We start from the raw sequence: 8,451 nt of genomic DNA on the forward strand, positions 1-8,451 counted from the left end.
TCTCTCTCTCTCTCTCTCTCTCTCTCTCTCTCTCTCTCTCTCTCTCTCTCTCTCTCTCTCTCTCTCTCTCTCTATTCCATTCAATTCAATTCAAAAAAGCTTTATTGACTTGAGAAAGATACATTTGCATTGCCAAAGCTGGGGCCTCATGTACAAAGCTTGCTTACGCACAAAAAAGCTGCGTAAGCAACTTCTCACGCAAACGTTCGGATGTACAAAGACTGACTTGACGTGAGAAAGTGCGGTTCTCCACGCAAACTAAATGCCTGGCTTACGCACATTTCTGCTGCATTTTGTCAGTTGGCGGCACATAGAGGCAATGCAGCGCAACAACATGAGGCCTACGCGATCACGAGTCATGAAGTAATATTGCAATATGAGGCGAGTTCAAAGTGGATTTGAACGTCGGAATGCGTGATCTTAAATGCGCTTCAATCATGCGTTATTGTTGTCGAGACGCATAATGTGACACTGTTGTTAGGCTAAACTTAAACAGACCCATAAAACTAAATTGTCAATATTGGAATTAAAAGGAGGCCCCAGCAATATTATTTTCAGTGATGGCTTGTTTATTAAACGTTACATATTTTCCGGACCACGCATGACATATGATCTCTCTTCACACATTTGTTGTGAAATTCTTGACTGCAATATTATTATGTGATGTTGAGTGGATTAAGCACAAGCCATTGTTACTTAAAATCCATCAATGAACCAGTCGGCCAATTTCGAATTATGTACATATTATTGACACATTGGGTGTATGGATACAACCTATCGTCAGCATGCATCCAAATAAATGAGAATATAAAAGCATGCGCAAAATGTGGCAATAATCGATAGGTTGACAATGGCAGTGTTGGCCTTGTTAGAAGATGCTCGCATTCAAAATTAACGGGTGTTCCGCGACTATTATGATTTTTTGGACAAAAAAGAGCCGATCCCAAATCACAGCTGCCACCCTTTGCTCAAATAGGGCGAGCTCCCAGACTCCGCCCCGCTGCCCTCTGACCCACGCTTCTCCGGGGTCAGAGCAGACACCTTTCTTTTTACGTCCACCTTGATGTCCCACCACTTTTTTTTTTATGTCAGCCACAGTTCGGCTTTCCGCCCCAACCTCATTGACCAACTTGGCAACGTTTTCCCACGCCAGGTTTTTGCTTTTGGTGCTGATTCCGGAGGAAAGAGAGCCAAACAAGATCTTATTTCTGGCCTCTACCTCCGAAATCAGCACCTCCACCTCGCATTCACTAAAGTTATTTTTTCTACCTTTCTCCATTTTCTCCTTTCTCCTAACGAGCGCACTACTGCAGGCCTATTTATAAGAATTAGCATATTAAATGAGGGAGGAGACTGGGTGGAGAGACGGGCTCGTGCATGTGCGCTCAATTTCACGTTAATTGGGATGTACAAAGAGAATCTGCGTGAAATCGTGCTTACGCAAGGATTGATACATCCGGATTTATTTGTGCGCAGCAGCTTTCCAGATTTTGGCGTCCGCAAAGTTTTAGTCAGAAATCCACGCAAGTCTTTGTACATGAGGCCCCTGCTGTTCATTGGTCAGAATCGTTCTTTCTGGTCCCTGTGTGATTGATCCGGTTTGAAGCGGTGACGGTTGGTTCTGGTCCGTTTCAGGCGGTCATCGAGGAGGTACTGGAGGAGAGCCCATACTACGAAGGGACAGGAGCCAGGTGACCGTAGCCTAGGGTCAGAGAGGTCAAGGTCATCAACACATGTTCACTAGCCCTCCCCTCTGACCCTAGGGTCAAAGGTCAAGGTCATCAACACATGTTCACTAGCCCTCCCCTCTGACCCTAGGGTCAAAGGTCAAGGTCATCAACACATGTTCACTAGCCCTCCCCTCTGACCCTAGGCTCAGAGAGGTCAAGGTCATCAACACATGTTCACTAGCCCTTCCCTCTGACCCTAGGCTCAGAGGTCAAGGTCATCAACACATGTTCACTAGCCCTTCCCTCTGACCCTAGGCTCAGAGGTCAAGGTCATCAACACATGTTCACTAGCCCTCCCAAGAAGTTCACACCGTTCCGTTTAAAAGAGAACAAGCTCAATTTATAATTATTATTTGAATAATTTTGATATGAAATGCAATCTATATTATTTTTTTGGGGGGGGGGGGAATGTACTGATTGCTTTGATTAAATAAATACAATCGATTCGTTTTTTTTATTTGTTTGTCCATGCATTGTGTAACAGGCAATAAATGTCTTCTTTATGAATTGGGTGTGACTGTACGGATATTTGATGTATGACTATAATGTCATCGCCTTGTTTTTGTTTGTATAAAATATGTACAGATATAGATTTAATACATGTAAATGTTTGACTAATATATTGGAACACTGTTCAAATATACAATATAAGAATATTAAAGTAACAATATAATGTATTATTTTATTAATGTCATTTGAAACATTTAGTGTCATTTGGATTTCTGTACGTTTTGATAAGTTCATCACTTTGACAATAAATATCTGAGCTGATTGATTTTATTATTTTTTATGCCGTTATAGCATTTCTATTTTGTGAATAAACAAATGCAACTATAAAGACTTTCATAGTTGCATAATTTGCCCAAATGTTGTAATTTGCATATTTAAGTTAAGTAAGTTGTGTTCTATTTTTTTATGTTCTATAATAGTAATTGTATCAATACAGTTATAGTTAATTAGTTATGTTACACATTAGGCATTTTTTTATTTATTCTTTTTTATTATTTTCATCAAAAGGAAATACACCATCATACGGTGTAATTTCATACTTCAATCAGCATACAATTCCTGGTAGTAACAGTATTCCTCTACTCCATATGGTTTTAAACCACACTCACACATCCACATAATATATACCATTTATTCCCACTCATCCACATATCGTTCACCTTTTAAACACACAAACCCAAACACACACCCACAGTTTGTAACCCAAACCCACCCACCCACTCCCACCCCCGCTCAACACACACACACACACACACACACACACACACACACACACACACACACACACACACACACACACACACACACACACACACACACACACACACACACACACACACACATCTATGGCGGCGCACACCTGCATGTAGTTCCGCTGATTATTCGCTGATTATTTCGCGGGTCTCGGTGCGGATCGCGCTGCGTCTCCATTGAGCCTCACTGTGCGGCTGCTGCTCGCGCTCCGTCAGCTGTTGGCTCCACCACAGGTTAGATTGAAAAAGACGCTGAGCCGTCTCCATTACACTGTTAATATTGACGTTATTTTAGTAGTTTAACCGAAACATGGTTAGAAACGTCCGGTTGAAGTTATAAAAGTAACTAATGATCCGTCTGGTCCTTTTGTTTTCCAGGTTGACCGTCGGGTTAATTAACGAACACTTTTTGAAGTAAAACGGCCCGCTACATCCGGACCTGCTGTGAGTAGGACACTTATTTATAATTTATCTTAATTGTTTTTTACTCTAGGCCTACTTGATAAGTTGAATAATAGTAGTTCTGGATGTATGTCGTCGTAAGCTGTTTTTAATTGAGTTAATTTTTCGCCGGGTGACGCGGCTGCAGATATTTATCAATGACTCCATGACGGAGTTGGCGGCGGAAGACGTAGGGGGGCGGGGCCATGACGTCACACAATGACTCCGCACTCGGTTACCGTCGTAGTTAGATGGGAAAAATAACTTATTTTAATAACTTATTTGGATTTATTGGATTAATCACTAATTAAAACACACACACACACACACACACACACACACACACACACACACACACACACACACACAGCCACACACACAAGCCGTAAAACTAATCTTGTTGCTCTCCTTCACAGCTCAAGAAGAAGAAACAGATTCTGTGAGTATCACGATCGAACCACGAAGAAGAAGAAACTGCGAACTGTAAGTCACAACATTTTCTTTTAATGCTGTGGGCTGACAGCGTTTAGTTTGAACTAGTTCTCAGGCCCCGCCCCACGTAGGCCCTGCCCCGCCCCACGTAGGCCCCGCCCCGCCCCACGTAGGCCCTGCCCCGCCTAGGCCCTGCCCCGCCCCACGTAGGCCCTGCCCCGCCTAGGCCCTGCCCCGCCCCACGTAGGCCCTGCCCCGCCCCACGTAGGCCCTGCCCCGCCCCACGTAGGCCCTGCCCCGCCCCACGTAGGCCCTGCCCCGCCCCACGTAGGCCCTGCCCCGCCCCACGTAGGCCCTCTCTCTCTCGCTCTCTCTCGCTCTCTCTCTCGCTCTCTCTCTCGCTCTCTCTCTCTCTCTCGTTCTCATGCCTCTCATTCGTCCCTAGAAGATACTTTATCCGTCCACTTTCCTACTACATTCCTCATCATTGCATCACATCCCATGTGTGTTGTCCTACTGATAAGGGTGTGTGACTGACTGACCAGAGATGCATGCGAGGGTTCTGCGCTGTTTGAGGCCTTCAGTTGTGTAGACGTTCCCCCTCAGGGGAACCCGAGTGTTTAAGAGGCCGTCGTCACGTCAGTTACATGAACTGGAACGTCCTTCAGGATGGAGACAGGGACTCCTCAAGGAGACACACCAGGGGGCGAGATGTGAGGGCTGTCCCTCTCAGCAACTAGAACCCAACCTGGTTCCTGCACCTGAGAACCACGGAGCACGTTCCAACGTTTCCCTCCGTACGCTTTGAAGCCCTAGCCCCCCCACCACTGGTCTCTCCATCAAACCCTCCACTGGTCTCTCCTCTCTCAAAGACCTACAAACCCAGCGCTGGTCTCTCTGTCAAACCCACCACTGGTCTCTCCGCTCTCAAGTACCTACAAACCCACCACTGGTCTCTTCTTAAAGACCTACAAACCCACCACTGGTTTCTCTTCTCTCAAAGACCTACAAACCCACCACTGGTTTCTCCTCTCAAAGACCTACAAACCCACCACTGGTCTCTCCGCTCTCAAGTACCTACAAACCCACCACTGGTCTCTTCTTAAAGACCTACAAACCCACCACTGGTTTCTCCTCTCAAAGACCTACAAACCCACCACTGGTCTCTCCGCTCTCAAGTACCGACAAACCCACCACTGGTCTCTTCTTAAAGACCTACAAACCCTCCACTGGTCTCTCCTCTCTCAAAGACCTACAAACCCAGCGTTGGTCTCTCTGTCAAACCCACCACTGGTCTCTCCGCTCTCAAGTACCTACAAACCCACCACTGGTCTCTTCTTAAAGACCTACAAACCCACCACTGGTTTCTCTTCTCTCAAAGACCTACAAACCCACCACTGGTTTCTCCTCTCAAAGACCTACAAACCCTCCACTGGTCTCTCGTCTCTGCGGGGCGATGGCCTCCGTCGCCCCCGGTCGATCGAAAGGGAGTCGGGTTCATATTCCCAAATCTGGAGAGGCGGAGATAGGCGCCGCGAGGCGTCCAGTGCAGTAACGCAAACGACCCCGGAGAAGCTGGCGGGAGCCCCGGGAAGAGTTCTCTTTTCTTTGTGAAGGGCAGGGCGCAAAGACCTACAAACCCAGCACTGGTATCTCGTCTCTCAAAGACCTACAAACCCAGCACTGGTCTCTCCGTCAATCCCGCCACTGGTCTCGTCTCAAAGACCTACAAACCCAACGCTGGTCTCTCTGTCAAAACCTCCGCTGGTCTCTCCTCTCTCAAGGACCTAAAAACCCACCACTGGTCTCTCAAAGACCTACAAAACCTCCACTGGTCTCTCCGTCAAACCCAGCGCTGGTCTCTCCGTCAAACCCTCCACTGGTCTCGTCTCTCAAAGACCTACAAAGCCACCGCTGGTCTCCTCTCTCAAAGACCTACAAACCCTCCACTGGTCTCTCCTCTCGTTTGGATTTGTATTCCTTTGAGTATTGTCATTGTTTGTGTAAATACACAATCTAATAATTGAAAATAAAGAGGTGTGATCTTTAACCTGGTACTGGTCAATCTTTGCATGTCATGGGGTACTACTTCATGTGAGGGGCAATCTTTAACCTGGTACTGGGCACCACATGTGTGAGGGGGAAATTTTTCTACTTCTACTTGGCTTGTATTACCTGAACATTTTAATCTTCAGCTATAGGAGGATGCTACTCTTCCTGAAACACCCTTGAGTGTCATTTGGTCGGATGTTTCTGATGACTCAAGTCTGTGGCCTAAATCAAAGAGGATAACAAAGTGGGTGTTCAATACAGCAAGAGCCTGGAGCGATCTAGCATCTGGATCTCAATTCGACCTTCTACACACTGGACAGGATGACTTGAGTGTCATGCAGCTTGGATTGTAGTGTGACTGAATCATGCAAACAATGGGAAGCGACAATGGCTACTTGGTACAATGGATGATGGACTAATGGCATTCCGAATGGACAGAATCGGATGAGAAACCAACCAACTAACTGAAGATGGAAGATGAAACATTCTGCAACGTGGCTTCCCTACCTAACCTAAACATGATGGACTGCTGGCAAGCCCTCTGGATCTCCTGTACTCCTGCCCTGAGATCCAAGTATTTCTCGGGCTGAATTGGAAACCATCTTGGAAACATCCCAACTAGCGTCCCTGTCGAGCTGCAGTTGTGCTCTTCTTCAGAAGAGGTGAAGAAAGCCTCACTGGGGCTTCAAGGTCTATGAAGAGGAACGTTGAAATGTGCGCCATGATTCTCTCCTGTAAGAGCTGTTGTATTCTAGTCGCCGAGAGGGGGAGCCTCACAGCCTACCCTTTGGCGTTTCTCCTTGGGGAGTCCCTGTCACGGTCTTGACGGACGTTCCAGGTCATGTAACTGATGTCACGACAGCCTTTTGAAAACTTGGTTTCTCCTGAGGGGGAACCTCTACAGAACTGTAGGCGTCAGATGGCACAGTATCCCAGCATGCATCTTTGTCACTCAGATCACACCCTGATCAGTAAGGCAACACTCATGCGATGTGCATGCGATGTTTTAGAGAGTAGTAAGGAAGTAGACAAAAGGCATGAGAAGTTTGTTATTTTGTACTGTTGTCAGCCTTGTTTATGGGTGGGAATTATTTGCTAAATGGGGGATATGAAATGTATAGTCAATTATTTGTACATGAACCAACAGCAACAAACTACTAGATCTGCTCAAGGTAAGTCTGTTGGCTGTATTTTGCAACAAGACGACCAAAGCACCCCAAGATCTCCATCGTCGTTCCAGCTCAAGGTAAGGGGCTCCTGCGGGGGGGTTGGTAGTTAGATTCGAGACCGCGTTGTGCACAGGTCTATAAAGATGCTGTCTGACTTCACAGGATCTCCTGGAGGACCAGAGGCTGAGGACCAGCAGGTGACCAGATCACACTGGACCAGGTATGGGTCACCAGGGTGGATAATAATAATAATAATAATTATTATTATTATTATTATTATTATTATTATTATTATTATGTGTCTAGTGCTTTTCTCGCACTTAATTATAATGTAGGGTAACTAGATCCCCCTAGACCAGGCATGGGGTACCAGGCTGGACCAGAGGGTATCCAGATCCACCTGGACCAGGAATGGGGCACCAGGCTGGACCAGAGGGTATCCAGATCCCCCTGGACCAGGAATGGGGTACCAGGCTGGACCAGAGGGTATCCAGATCCCCCTGGACCAGGAATGGGGCACCAGGCTGGACCGGAGGCTGTGGACCGGAGGGTAACCATAACCAAACACTTGACACCTGGAGGTTCTTTTTAATTATTTCAAACGATCGTAGAGGGTCTTCATTAGTTTTTCCTTCAGATTTTTCATTCTGTGAATTTTAGCCAAAGCTGTGATTTGAAGTAATTACGGTCACATCAGCTGCTACTACTATAGTTTATCCAGCGTACATCAAGGTGGACACTAAAACGTAACAGCTGGTCACACTCACACCTGGTGACATCACCCTTTTAATGTGTGTTTGTATTGTGAACAGATGAAGCTGACGACCCACCAGGAGCGAGACGAGGACTACGATGGGACTGCTCAAGTCTTTGGAAGGTTAATACCAACTTTTTTTTTTTTTTTTACATCGTTTCACCACCAAAGCTATGCTGTTAAATTCACAGAATGTTTTACTATATTCCTGAATTACAAATTCCCAAGTGTGTGCATGTTTCATGTTGAAGTTTAAAATTTGATTTGATTCAGAATTATTTAAACAAAGTGTCCAAAGAATAATAAACTACTACCACTGTGTTTCTAGTGTAGAATTCTCAAAACAAAAGTATTTTCTTCAACACAAATTATATAAACTAAAAAAATCATGGACAAAATGATGGAGGAGGAGCCACCTATCTGGAGGGAGACCCGGAATCTGGTTAGCCGCCTAGCTGGACATCGTTAGCCTCCTAGCATAATGGATATAGTTAGCTTCATAGCATAATGGATATCGTTAGCTTCATAGCATAATGGTATTGTTAGCCTCATAGCATAATCAACATCGCTAGCCTCATAGAGTTATCTATCGTTAGCCTCATAGTATAATT

At 45.7% G+C, this 8,451-nt stretch overlaps 1 long non-coding RNA gene across 1 annotated transcript in view; it reads left to right on the plus strand.

Annotated features, from left to right (window-relative positions):
• Positions 1-4,026, plus strand: part of LOC311370841 — a 35,389-nt gene extending 31,363 nt beyond the window's left edge. Inside the window, exons 2-3 of the long non-coding RNA XR_014640914.1 lie at positions 3,371-3,436; positions 3,850-4,026. This is a non-coding gene — a long non-coding RNA (uncharacterized lncRNA). The remainder of the gene's footprint in view (positions 1-3,370; positions 3,437-3,849) is intronic.
• Positions 4,027-8,451: the final 4,425 nt, after the last annotated feature.

This window comes from Micromesistius poutassou (assembly GCF_964030765.1).
Source record: "Micromesistius poutassou genome assembly, contig: SCAFFOLD_3135, whole genome shotgun sequence".
NCBI classification, from domain to species: Eukaryota; Metazoa; Chordata; class Actinopteri; order Gadiformes; family Gadidae; genus Micromesistius; species Micromesistius poutassou.